This window comes from Leptidea sinapis, chromosome 9 (genome assembly GCF_905404315.1).
Source record: "Leptidea sinapis chromosome 9, ilLepSina1.1, whole genome shotgun sequence".
Lineage (NCBI taxonomy): Eukaryota > Metazoa > Arthropoda > Insecta > Lepidoptera > Pieridae > Leptidea > Leptidea sinapis.
Window position 1 is genome coordinate 97,393 of NC_066273.1, and position 13,443 is coordinate 110,835.

The window sequence follows — 13,443 nt, forward strand, 5'->3', positions numbered from 1 at the left end:
CCTCGAGAACCTCGAGTACGATATCCATAATCTAGTTATAATACTTTTGAGCGGCGGCCATCTCGGATTTAAAAATGATCCCAAAATTGTTTTCTGCACCCTCCAGAACCTAGGACACGATATCCATATTGCTGAAAACATAATTAGTTTTGGCAGCCCTCTTAGATTTCAAAAATGTTCACAGAATTGTTCTCTGCACCCTCGAGAACCTCGGACACGATATCCATATTGCTGAAAACATAATTAGTATTGGCAGCCCTTCTGGATTTCAAAAATGATCACCAAATCGTTCTCTGCACTCTCGAGAACCTCGGGTACGATATCCATATTGCTGAAATCATAATTTTGTGCGGTGGCCATCTTGGATTTGAAAAATTATCACAAAATCGTTCTCAGCACCCTCGAGAACCTCGGATACGATACCCATAATGTAGTTATCATACTTTTGAGCTGCGGCCATCTTGGATTTGAAAACTGATCACAAAATCGTTCTCTGCACCCTCGAGAACCTCGGATACGATACCCATAATCTAGTTATCATACTTTTGAGCGGCGGCCATCTCGGATTTATAAATGATCCCAAAATTGTTTTCTGCAGCCTTGAAAACCTCGGACACGATATCCATATTGCTGAAAACATGATTAGTTTTGGCAGCCCTCTTAGATTTCAAAAATGATCACAGAATTGTTCTCTGCACCCTCGAGAACCTCGGACACGATATCCATATTGCTGAAAACATAATTAGTATTGGAAGCCCTTCTGTTTTTCAAAAATGATCACCACCATTCTCTGCACTCTCGAGACCCTCGGGTACGATATCCATATTGGTGAAATCATAATTTTGTGCGGTGGCCATCTTGGATTTGAAAAATGATCACAAAATCGTTCTCAGCACCCTCGAGAACCTCGGATACGATACCCATAATGTAGTTATCATACTTTTGAGCAGCGGCCATCTTGGATTTAAAAAATGATCACAAAATCGTTCTCTGCACCCTCGAGAACCTAGGATACGATACCCATAATCTAGTTATCATACTTTTGAGCGGTAGCCATCTCAGATTTAAAAATGATCCTAAAATTGTTTTCTGCACCCTCGAGTACCTCGGACACGATATCCATATTGCTGAAAACATAATTTTGTGCGGCGGCCATCTTGAATTTGAAAAATAATCACAAAATTGCTCTCAGCACCCTCGAGAACCTCGGATACGATATCCATATTGCTGAAATAAGAATTTTGTGCGGCGGCCATCTTGGATTTGGAAAATGATCACAAAATCGTTCTCAGCACCCTCGAGAACCTCGGATACGATACCCATAATGTAGTTATCATACTTTTGAGCGGCGGCCATGTTGGATTTGAAAACTGATCACAAAATCGTTCTCTGCACCCTCGAGAACTTCGGATACGATACCCGTAATCTAGTTATCATACTTTTGAGCGGCGGCCATCTCGGATTTAAAAATGATCCCAAAATTATTTCTGCACCCTCGAGAACCTCGGATACGATACCCATAATCTAGTTATCATACTTTTGAGCGGCGGCCATCTTGGATTAGAAAAATGATCACAAAATAGCTCTCAGCACCCTCGAGAACCTCGGATACGATATCCATATTGCTGAAATCAGAAATTTGTGCGACGGCCCTCTTGGATTTCAAAAATGATCACAGAATTGTTCTCTGCACCCTCGAGTACCTCGGACACGATATCCATATTGCTGAAAACATAATTTTGTGCGGCGGCCATCTTGAATTTGAAAAATGATCACAAAATTGCTCTCAGCACCCTCGAGAACCTCGGATACGATATCCATATTGCTGAAATAAGAATTTTGTGCGGCGGCCATCTTGGATTTGGAAAATGATCACAAAATCGTTCTCAGCACCCTCGAGAACCTCGGATACGATACCCATAATGTAGTTATCATACTTTTGAGCGGCGATCATGTTGGATTTGAAAACTGATCACAAAATCGTTCTCTGCACCCTCGAGAATCTCGGATACGATACCCATAATCTAGTTATCATACTTTTGAGCGGCGGCCATCTCGGATTTAAAAATGATCCCAAAATTGTTTTCTGCACCCTCGAGAACCTCGGACACGATATCCATATTGCTGAAAACATAATTTTGTGCGGCGACTATCTTGGGTTAGAAAAATGATCACAAAATCGCTCTCAGCACCCTCGAGAACCTCGGATACGATATCCATAAGGCTGAAATCAGAATTTTGTGCGGCGGCCATCTTGGATTTGAAAAATGATCACAAAATCGTTCTCAGCACCCTCGAGAACCTAGGATACGATACCCATAATGTAGTTATTATACTTTTGATCGGCGGCCATCTTGGATTTGAAAACTGATCACAAAATCGTTATCTGCACCTTCGAGAACCTCGGATACGATACCCATAATCTAGTTATCATACTTTAGAGCGTCGGCCATCTCGGATTTAAAAATGATCCCAAAATTGTTTTCTGCAGCCTTGAAAACCTCGGACACGATATCCATATTGCTGAAAACATAATTAGTTTTGGCAGCCCTCTTAGATTTCAAAAATGATCACAGAATTTTTCTCTGCACCCTCGAGAACCTCGGACATGATATCCATATTGTTGAAAACATAATTAGTATTGGAAGCCCTTCTGGATTTCAAAAATGATCACCAAATCGTTCTCTGCAATCTCGAGACCCTCGGGTACGATATCCATATTGGTGAAACCATAATTTTGTGCGGTGGCCATCTTGGATTTGAAAAATGATCACAAAATCGTTCTCAACACCCTCGAGAACCTCGGATACGATTCCCATAATGTAGTTATCATACTTTTGAGCAGCGGCCATCTTGGATTTAAAAAATGATCACAAAATCGTTATCTGCACCCTCGAGAACCTAGGATACGATACCCATAATCTAGTTAACATACTTTTGAGCGGCGGCCATCTCGGATTTAAAAATGATCCTAAAATTGTTTTCTGCACCCTCGAGTACCTCGGACACGATATCCATATTGCTGAAAACATAATTTTGTGCGGCGGCCATCTTGAATTTGAAAAATGATCACAAAATTGCTCTCAGCACCCTCGAGAACCTCGGATACGATATCCATATTGCTGAAATAAGAATATTGTGCGGCGGCCATCTTGGATTTGGAAAATGATCACAAAATCGTTCTCAGCACCCTTGAGAACCTCGGATACGATACCCATAATGTAGTTATCATACTTTTGAGCGGCGGCCATGTTGGATTTGAAAACTGATCACAAAATCGTTCTCTGCACCCTCGAGAACCTCGGATACGATACCCATAATCTAGTTATCATACTTTTGAGCGGCGGCTATCTTGGATTAGAAAAATGATCACAAAATAGCTCTCAGCACCCTCGAGAACCTCGGATACGATATCCATATTGCTGAAATCAGAAATTTGTGCGGCGGCCATCATGAATTTGAAAAATGATCACAAAATCGTTCTCAGCATCCTCGAGAACCTCGGATACGATACCCATAATGTAGTTATCATACTTTTGAGCGGCGTTCATCTTGGATTTGAAAACTGATCACAAATTCGTTCTCTGCACCCTCGAGAACCTCGGATACGATACCCATAATCTAGTTATCATACTTTTGAGCGGCGGCCATCTCGGATTTAAAAAGGATCTTGGAGGTTCTCGAGGGTGCTGAGAGCAATTTTGTGATCATTTTTCAAATTCAAGATGGCCGCCGCACAAAATTATGTTTTCAGCAATATGGATATCGTGTCCGAGGTACTCGAGGGTGCAGAAAACAATTTTAGGATCATTTTTAAATCCGAGATGGCCGCCGCTCAAAAGTATGATAACTAGATTATGGGTATCGTATCCTAGGTTCTCGAGGGTGCAGAGAACGATTTTGTGATCATTTTTTAAATCCAAGATGGCCGCTGCTCAAAAGTATGATAACTACATTATGGGAATCGTATCCGAGGTTCTCGAGGGTGCTGAGAACGATTTTGTGATCATTTTTCAAATCCAAGATGGCCACCGCACAAAATTATGAAATCACCAATATGGATATCGTACCCGAGGGTCTCGAGATTGCAGAGAACGATTTGGTGATCATTTTTGAAATCCAGAAGGGCTTCCAATACTCATTATGTTTTCAACAATATGGATATCGTGTCCGAGGTTCTCGAGGGTGCAGAGAACAATTCTGTGATCATTTTTGAAATCTAAGAGGGCTGCCAAAACTAATTATGTTTTCAGCAATATGGATATCGTGTCCGAGGTTTTCAAGGCTGCAGAAAACAATTTTGGGATCATTTTTAAATCCGAGATGGCCGACGCTCTAAAGTATGATAACTAGATTATGGGTATCGTATCCGAGGTTCTTCTAGGAGTGCAGATAACGATTTTGTGATCAGTTTTCAAATCCAAGATGGCCGCCGATCAAAAGTATAATAACTACATTATGGGTATCGTATCCTAGGTTCTCGAGGGTGCTGAGAACGATTTTGTGATCATTTTTCAAATCCAAGATGGCCGCCGCACAAAATTCTGATTTCAGCCTTATGGATATCGTATCCGAGGTTCTCGAGGGTGCTGAGAGCGATTTTGTGATCATTTCTCTAACCCAAGATAGTCGCCGCACAAAATTATGTTTTCAGCAATATGGATATCGTGTCCGAGGTTCTCGAGGGTGCAGTAAACAATTTTGGGATCATTTTTAAATCCGAGATGGCCGCCGCTCAAAAGTATGATAACTAGATTATGGGTATCGTATCCGAGATTCTCGAGGGTGCAGAGAACGATTTTGTGATCAGTTTTCAAATCCAACATGATCGCCGCTCAAAAGTATGATAACTACATTATGGGTATCGTATCCGAGGTTCTCGAGTGTGCAGAGAACAATTCTGTGATCATTTTTGAAATCCAAGAGGGCCGCCGCACAAATTTCTGATTTCAGCAATATGGATATCGTATCCGAGGTTCTCGAGGGTGCTGAGAGCTATTTTGTGATCATTTTTCTAATCCAAGATGGCCGCCGCTCAAAAGTATGATAACTAGATTATGGGTATCGTTTCCGAGGTTCTCGAGGGTGCAGAAATAATTTTGGGATCATTTTTAAATCCGAGATGGCCGCCGCTCAAAAGTATGATAACTAGATTATGGGTATCGTATCCGAAGTTCTCGAGGGTGCAGAGAACGATTTTGTGATCAGTTTTCAAATCCAACATGGCCGCCGCTCAAAAGTATGATAACTACATTATGGGTATCGTATCCGAGGTTCTCGAGGGTGCTGAGAACGATTTTGTGATCATTTTTCAAATCCAAGATGGCCGCCGCACAAAATTCTTATTTCAGCAATATGGATATCGTATCCGAGGTTCTCGAGGGTACTGAGAGCCATTTTGTGATCATTTTTCAAATGCAAGATGGCCGCCGCACAAAATTATGTTTTCAGCAATATGGATATCGTGTCCGAGGTACTCGAGGGTGCAGAAAACAATTTTAGGATCATTTTTAAATCTGAGATGGCCACCGCTCAAAAGTATGATAACTAGATTATGGGTATCGTATCCTAGGTTCTCGAGGGTGCAGAGAACGATTTTGTGATCATTTTTTAAATCCAAGATGGCCGCTGCTCAAAAGTATGATAACTACATTATGGGTATCGTATCCGAGGTTCTCGAGGGTGCTGAGAACGATTTTGTGATCATTTTTCAAATCCAAGATGGCCACCGCACAAAATTATGATTTCACCAATATGATACCGGGATCGAAGGGTAGATTGGGACCGGTTCTGTACCACACTCTCGTGGCGAGCAGGCAGACTCGACTGCCGAAAGCCGGCACAACACGTGTGCAAACAGTTCGCTGATATGCTGAGTCGTACAGCTGGGGAGTGCCTAGGTTTCGCCAAGGGGAAAGATCGGGTGCAGGGGTATGAATGGTGGTCAAGGAAACTTGACTTCCTTCGTAGGGAGCACAACCGGATGCGTCGGGAATGGCAACAGTCTCGGCGCGCGGGCGGACTGGCAGAAGAAATCTGCAGAATGCGCTTCCATCGTGCACATGCGTTCTATAGGAGATCCATGCGGGAAGCGGAGACCAACCATTTCTCGCGTCTTGCTGACAGTGGGAATGACGATCCATGGGGTATGGCATACTATGCTGCTACAGGCAGGGTGCGCCCGCCTCAGAACGTCATAAACGGTTTGAAGCTTGCGCAGAGATTCGCTGACGACATCCGCGGCGCCATGGGTGGGATACTGGCAGTGATGTGTCCGGACGACGACCGGGCGACCGACTCGGCGTACCATATGCAGGTTCGCCTGGCGGCGGCCTGTTTACCCAGCGGGCAGAAGGTAAGTCCCCCTACCAGAGAGCAAATAGGCACGATAATTCGCAACCTGCCGGTCAAAGCTCCAGGAATTGATGGTGTCACCGCACGTATAGTTAAAGCAGCGTGGAAGGTGGCCGCATGTGAGATGACGTTAATGTACGGGAAATGTATAGATGAGGGCGTGTTCCCTGATGTATGGAAAGAAGGCCGATTAATAGTACTGCCAAAGGGTGATGGGAAGGCGACTGACCCAAAAGCGTATAGACCGATCACCCTCTTGCCAGTACTAGGGAAAATATTAGAGCAATTGATATGCGAATGTACTCCGGGTCTGTACAGTCGTATATCAGCCCGTCAACACGGATTCATGAAAGGGAGGTCTACAATAACAGCGCTTAGCACTATAATGGATTTAGTGACCACCAGCTCTTACAAATATGTTCAAGCAATAACTCTGGACATATCAGGGGCGTTTGACAACGCGTGGTGGCCTATGGTCCTGCTTAAATACAAGCAGGGCGGCTGCCCTCCCAACATCTACAGGTGCCTATGCTCTTACTTTCTGAATAGGCGGGTGGGTATGTTCGCAGGAGGAGAGGTCGTATGGAAACTTTCCACAATGGGGTGCCCACAGGGATCCGTATTAGGTCCCACACTGTGGAATATACTGTTGAATGACCTTTTGGAGCTGAGCGTACCACAAGGGGTCAGGATGATAGCATACGCGGACGACGTAACGCTACTCATCGAAGGAAACTCAAGGGCTGTTATCGAGACCAATGCCGCGGTGGCGCTCGAGAGAATCTCGGAATGGGGTGCTAGGAATAGACTCCGGTTTTCGTCGGTGAAAACCAAGTCTATAACCTTGAAGGGCTCTCTCGGGCGACCCCCGGTCATTAGAATGGGAGGAGATTCTCTTCGTGCGGTTGAATCAGTTAAAATCTTAGGCATAACGATTGATGGAAAGGGGTCATTCGCCGATCACGCCTTGGATATCGGAGAGCGAGCCGCGAGGTGCTTCGGGAAGATGGCAAGGGTATCTTCAACTTCTTGGGGCATACGATACAAGGCACTTAAGATCTTGTACAGGGGGACGTACGTTGCAACCATTACTTACGCGGCGAGCATCTGGTATCACAGGTCGCTCCTGTATGTGGTGTCCAGCCGGTTGCTCAGAACACAACGAACGTCGTTGGTGCTTCTCATCAAGGCGTACCGCTCAACAAGTACGGCCGCACTGCCAGTACTAGCTGGGGTACTTCCAGCCGATCTGGAAGTTTATCGCGCGGGCAAGATAGAAGCGACGAAGGGTGACAGGGTAAAAAAGGAGCTCGCGGTATTGAAAAAGGACATCCACTCCGAAGTGGTAAACATGTGGCAGCAGCGCTGGGATCGTGAGGAAAGAGGTGGAGATCTCAGACGCTTCTTCCCATGTGTCGGGGAAAGACTCCTAGCGGCGTGGGTGCAGCCCGACCACTACACGTCGCAGCTGTTGACGGGTCATGGGAGTTTCAACGGCCGGCTTAGGGACTTGGGGCTTAAAGGGGACGGTACTTGTCCATGTGGCGTGACGGATGAGTACCGCGACCACGTGCTGTGGGAATGCAGCTTGTACGATGAAGCTAGAGGCGAACTATTGAACCATCTGGAGAGGAAGAATCCGGGACCAATTTATCACGGAGACCTAGTGTCCTCAGAGGAGAACTTCTCGCGGTTAGTTAGATTTGCCACAAGTTGGTACCGTGACAGGAGAGTGATGGAGGGGTAAACCAGGATGGTAACGAAGACGCAGAAAGGAAGATTTAGAGAAGAGAAGAAGGTGAAGAAGGAGTGCCCGACGACGAAGCCATAGCTGTGGTCGGCCGCCCCCAGAAAGGGGGAGAGGGCCATCTAGGGACGCAAAAAAAAATGAGAACTTGTAGGGAGTCAAGAAATGTACTGGACCTGAATATCCGGACCGGTACATCTCCCGCTGTTTCGGTCGGAACCTAGGTCTTGATGACCGAAAGGTCGGTAAGACCATGGGAAGGAGGTGGGTTATGTCCCTATCTACTATCTAGCGAAACCACAGCCAAGGGAACGGGCTTGGGAGAATCAGCGGGGAAAGAAGACCCTGTTGAGCTTGACTCTAGTCTCGCATTGTAAGGAGACATGAGAGGTGTAGCATAAGTGGGAGATCGTTCGCGGTCGTCGCTGAAAAACCACTACTTTCATTGTTTCATTACTTACTCGGTTGGGCGGAAGCGGTGCGCGGTCGATAATATCGGCGGGCGTACGGTGTTTCGTTCCAAGCGTGCAGAGTGGCGACGTGGCGGCAACGCTCGTCGCCGTACAACTCCCGCGTGATCCGGTTCGAGGACACTGCCAGGCGGGGAGTTTGACTGGGGCGGTACATCTGTCAAAGAATAACGCAGGTGTCCTAAGGCCAGCTCAGCGAGGACAGAAACCTCGCGTGGAGCAAAAGGGCAAAAGCTGGCTTGATCCAGATGTTCAGTACGCATAGGGACTGCGAAAGCACGGCCTATCGATCCTTTAGTATAAAGAGTTTTTAGCAAGAGGTGCCAGAAAAATTACCACAGGGATTACTGGCTTGTGGCGGCCAAGCGTTCATAGCGACGTTGCTTTTTGATCTTTCGATGTCGGCTCTTCCTATCATTGCGAAGCAAAATTCGCCAAGCGTTGGATTGTTCACCCATCAAAAGGGAACGTGAGCTGGGTTTAGACCATCGTGAGACAGGTTAGTTTTACCCTCCTGATGGCGTGTCGTTGCGATAGTAATACTGCTCAGTACGAGAGGAACCGCAGTTTCGGACATTTGGTTCGGTTCATGCAATCGGCCGAGCGGCCGGTGGTGCGAAGCTACCATCCGCGGGATTATGCCTGAACGCCTCTAAGGCCGAAGCCAGCCTAGCCGAATCCGGCAAGGATATACTCACTGTGGAGCCCCGAGTGTCGGGAGGCTCTAAACAATGTGACTTTACTAGTCGCGTTTTATTCGTAAGACGCGACGTCGAAGCCCATTTGGAACGCGACGAACGGTGCGAGCGGTATTAACACGTGCACCACGGCGTCGAAGTTTCGAATTTACCTCAGTTCGATGTCGGGGCTCGGAATAGTCTGTAGACGACTTACGTTCCTGGCGGGGTGTTGTGCTCGGTAGAGCAGCGTCGTGCTGCGATCTGTTGAGACTCAGCCCTACGCCAGGTGATTCGTCCGAGGACGCATCGTCGCCGAGAAGCAGAGTTGTGTGTGTGTGCAAACAAACAACAGGCCAACATATAATATTATAATAACATAATAATATAAATAATATTATCATGATATTTCGTCGTGACGGACGCGTCACGCGATTTCTCATGATTATAAAATTTTACAATATATTATTATTTATTATAGTTGAAAGACGTGGTTGTTGTTGTACACGGCGACTACTCTAATGATAACGAGTACGATCATTTTCAGGTTATTATGTCGAGTTGAGTGTTGTGATAAGTGTACATCGCCGTCGGCGGCGGCGGCGGCTCCGGTGGTGTTGGGCGCGCTGCGCAAATTCCAAAAGCGAGTACGATCGGCCCCAAAAGCGAGTACGGTCGGCCCCAATAGCGGGTACGGTCGATTCCTCAATAGCGAGTACCGCCTAGCGCGAGGAGCGCGGCGCTCCCTGCCGGTCTCCCCGGACGGATATCTCACTTACTTGTTTTCTCCAATAACGAGTAGCGCCGAGCGCGAGGAGCGCGGCGCTCCCTGCCGGTCTCCATCTTTTCTCTTGTTCCTTGTACACCAGAACATTATAGTTTTTGACCAACCGTCAGCGCACGACGGTGTCGCTGCGCTGACGGATATCGTGTCTGCCTCATTCTTTTTATCGTTGGCCTCAGATCAGGGAGGATCACCCGCCGAATTTAAGCATATTAGTAAGCGGAGGAAAAGAAACTAACCAGGATTCCCTCAGTAGCGGCGAGCGAACAGGGATAAGCCCAGCGCCGAATCCCGCGGTCGTCACGGTCGCGGGACATGTGGTGTTAGGGAGGTTCCGCTTTCTCGCGGTCGCCGCTCCCGTCCAAGTTCGTCTTGAACGGGGCCGTTTTCCCATAGAGGGTGCCAGGCCCGTAGCGACGGAGCGAGTCCGCGAGAGGGACTCTCCTCAGAGTCGGGTTGCTTGAGAGTGCAGCCCTAAGTGGGTGGTAAACTCCATCTAAGGCTAAATATAACCGCGAGACCGATAGCGAACAAGTACCGTGAGGGAAAGTTGAAAAGAACTTTGAAGAGAGAGTTCAAGAGTACGTGAAACCGTTCAGGGGTAAACCTGCGAAACTCGAATGAACGAACGGAGAGATTCATCGTCACTCCGGGGCGTACGGCGGCGTGCCGCGATGTGCGCGAGACTCGTGCTCGCGTTCACCGGTCGCCGCCGTTGACGCACCCGGACGGCGTGCACTTCTCTCTTAGTACACATTATGCATCGCGACCCGTTCGTCTGTTCGGCCTAAGCGTTGTCCGGGAGCCGGGCGGCTGCGCGTTCACGCGCACAGCCGTCCGACCGTGACGATCGCCGGCCGGCGGCGGACGGTACTTGTCATGAAACGCGCACGCGTCTCCATCCAGGGACGCGTCCGGCCCGACGCGAGCGAGAGTCGTCGTCGACATCCTGCCCTTGTGCGGATGCTGACGCGACGCCGCTGTCGTCGCAGCCGTGTAGTCTCGGACTGTGCGCGTATCAGTCGGCGATGTTACTGTTTCGGGCACTCGCAGGACCCGTCTTGAAACACGGACCAAGGAGTCTAGCATGTGTGCGAGTCATTGAGTTATGAATTCAAACAGACAAAACTGAAAGGCGCAACGAAAGTGAAGGCGCGCGCTTGTCGCGCGCTCAGGGAGGATGGAGCGTCGGTCGTCAAAAATCGATCTCTCGCACTCCCGAGGCGTCTCGTTTCCAATCAGCGAATGCGGGCGCGCTCTGAGCACAGATGCTGGGACCCGAAAGATGGTGAACTATGCCTGGTCAGGTCGAAGTCAGGGGAAACCCTGATGGAGGACCGTAGTGATTCTGACGTGCAAATCGATCGTCGGAACTGGGTATAGGGGCGAAAGACTAATCGAACCATCTAGTAGCTGGTTCCGTCCGAAGTTTCCCTCAGGATAGCTGGCGTTGACTCGTAACAGTCTTATCCGGTAAACCGAATGATTAGAGGCATTGGGGCCGAAACGACCTCAACCTATTCTCAAACTTTAAATGGGTGAGAACTCCGGCTTACTCGAACGATGAAGCCGGAGATCTGATGACGGTGCCAAGTGGGCCAATTTAAGCAGAACTGGCGCTGTGGGATGAACCAAACGTAGTGTAAAGGCGCCTAAAAAACGCTCATGGGACACCATGAAAGGCGTTGGTCGCTCATGACAGCAGGACGGGGGCCATGGAAGTCGGAATCCGCCAAGGAGTGTGCAACGACTCACCTGCCGAAGCGACCAGCCCTGAAAATGGATGGCGCTGAAGCGTTTTGCCTATACACTACCGTTACCGGCAATCGGCGCGTGCGTGTCAAAGCGCACGCGTATTATGCCGTAACGAGTAGGACGTGCGCGGCGGAGTGCGCAGAAGGGTCTGGGCGTGAGCCCGCCTGGAGCCTCCGTCGGTGCAGATCTTGGTGGTAGTAGCAAATACTCCAGCGAGGCCCTGGAGGACTGACGTGGAGAAGGGTTTTGCGTGAACAGTAGTTGCTCGCGAGTCAGTCGATCCTAAGCTCAAGGAGAGATCTTATGTCGATGCGGCGTGTTTATATATATTTTGTGTATATGATAAATAACGCCCTTTGAGCGAAAGGGAATCCGGTTCCTATTCCGGAACCCGGCAGCGGAACCGTTTCAATGATCGTTCTCTCGTTTCTCAAGCGAGTGTTCGACGGGGTAACCCAAAGTGGCCTGAAGACGCCGCCGAGTGGTCCGGGAAGAGTTTTCTTTTCTGCCTGAGCGTTCGAGTTCCATGGAATCCTATAGAAGGGAGATATGGTTCGGAACGCGAAGAGCACCGCATTTGCGGCGGTGTCCGGATACTCTCTGCGGACCTTGAAAATTCAGGTGAGGGATGTACGTGGAGATGTCGCGCCAGCTCGTACCCATATCCGCAGCAGGTCTCCAAGGTGAAGAGCCTCTAGTCGATAGAATAATGTAGGTAAGGGAAGTCGGCAAATTGGATCCGTAACTTCGGAATAAGGATTGGCTCTGAGGACCGGGGCGTGTCGGGTTTGGACGGGAAGCGGATGCGGCCGGTGCTGGGCCTGGTCGATGCTCGCGCGTGTCTCCATCGCAAGGTGGTCTCGCGCGTCGTGTTGAATCCGGACCCGCGTTCCGGCCTTTCGCGGATCTTCCTAACCGTAAGTCCGGGTCGGTTTCGTCTCGTGCGCGATCGGCGCGGTACTGTACGACCGCCGTTCAACGGTCAGCTCAGAACTGGCACGGACAAGGGGAATCCGACTGTCTAATTAAAACAAAGCATTGCGATGGCCCTCGCGGGTGTTGACGCAATGTGATTTCTGCCCAGTGCTCTGAATGTCAACGTGAAGAAATTCAAGCAAGCGCGGGTAAACGGCGGGAGTAACTATGACTCTCTTAAGAGATAGCCAAATGCCTCGTCATCTAATTAGTGACGCGCATGAATGGATTAACGAGATTCCCGCTGTCCCTATCTACTAACTCTCACAATATATACTAATAAGCTTGTTATACGAACATGGACACTTCGGAGCGCCTCCTTCGGGAGGCGGTAGAGGAGAAGAGGAGGGAGCTAGACGAGCTTGAGTCGTTAGCTCTATTTACCCCAAGGAGGTCACTAGCGAGGACCCCCCAGGGGGCTTCGGAAGTGTGGAGGAGTTGAGGGGCGCGGAGAAGCGCCCGCTTCAGTCACCGGAGGAGCTGCAAGAGGCTCTTCGGAGGAAGTTGGAGCCCTCTACAAGCAGCAGCAATGAGGGCAGCAGCAGGGCCATGAAGGAGTGCGACACCGAGGAGCTCATTGAGTTCGCCAACTTGGCTGGTAGCGAGATCATGGCTGCGGCAACTGGGAACACAAGCAAGTTGAATAAAGCGGACATTGGACATATAGGCACGCAAGTGCAA

At 48.7% G+C, this 13,443-nt stretch overlaps 1 pseudogene; it reads left to right on the forward strand.

Moving 5' to 3' along the window:
- Nucleotides 1–10,202: 10,202 nt before the first annotated feature.
- Nucleotides 10,203–13,062, forward strand: LOC126966291 (large subunit ribosomal RNA; annotated as a pseudogene).
- Nucleotides 13,063–13,443: the final 381 nt, after the last annotated feature.